A 910-nucleotide genomic window follows, 5' to 3' on the forward strand; every position below is an offset into this window, starting at 1 on the left:
GTTCTATTGGATCTGCAGTGGAGTCACCTGTCATAGAGAAGAGAACAAGGTCAATCCAGAAATACAGTCAGACTCACATTCTACTGTTTCTAAACACCACACAGACCAAATAATCACTAATTCAGCACTTAATATTTCTGAAATCATAAAATGAATGTATAACTCACCTAGTGAAAGCCACAGACACATGAATATAACAGTGAACATGATGAAGACTCTTAGTTCAGTGAAAAGTTCTGTACTTTAACCTGTTAACATCCTAAAGGTTCATGAAGCTCCACCCCACAGAATTACATCACAGAGTCACCAATGTTACTGACAGATTGTTGTTTATCTTTTAGTAACACAAACTGTAAGCAGGAAAATTGTCTAATTATAAAAACTTGTAGTCTGTCATTATATTTGAGTCTACAGCCAAAAGTGTAAATGTCTTGAATAATAATAAAAAAATGTGTTTATTAAATATGGATTTTGTTTCTAATTTGTTGTTCCACTGTGTTAAGGAAAAAAAAACTGCTGTTCTTTGTAATACCATGAAAGATACCATCAAGCCGAGCCATCTGACTCATGACTGTAATAAAATCATTCTGCTTTATAAAAGTGTATAAAGTAGTGTGTAGAAGTTGAGCTGTTTGTCATTTGAACATGAAACTGTAGATGTGACATGTCTAGAGAATATGAACATGCAGTAGTAATGTGTTTGTCCATGCTGGAGACAAATCTATTTTAAAGTAGTGTAAAGTAGAATTCAGAAATATAAAGATGTGGGATGTGAGAAGTGTCCTAGTACTTGGAACATAATACTGTACGATAACATACTCCGCCATCTTGTGGTGAAAGATTAAGAAACACACCATGTTTTGTTTTGCCGTTGTACTTGGGACTATCACTATCCCCCAGATTACATTTA

The sequence above is a fragment of the Silurus meridionalis genome, chromosome 6 (genome assembly GCF_014805685.1).
Source record: "Silurus meridionalis isolate SWU-2019-XX chromosome 6, ASM1480568v1, whole genome shotgun sequence".
Lineage (NCBI taxonomy): Eukaryota > Metazoa > Chordata > Actinopteri > Siluriformes > Siluridae > Silurus > Silurus meridionalis.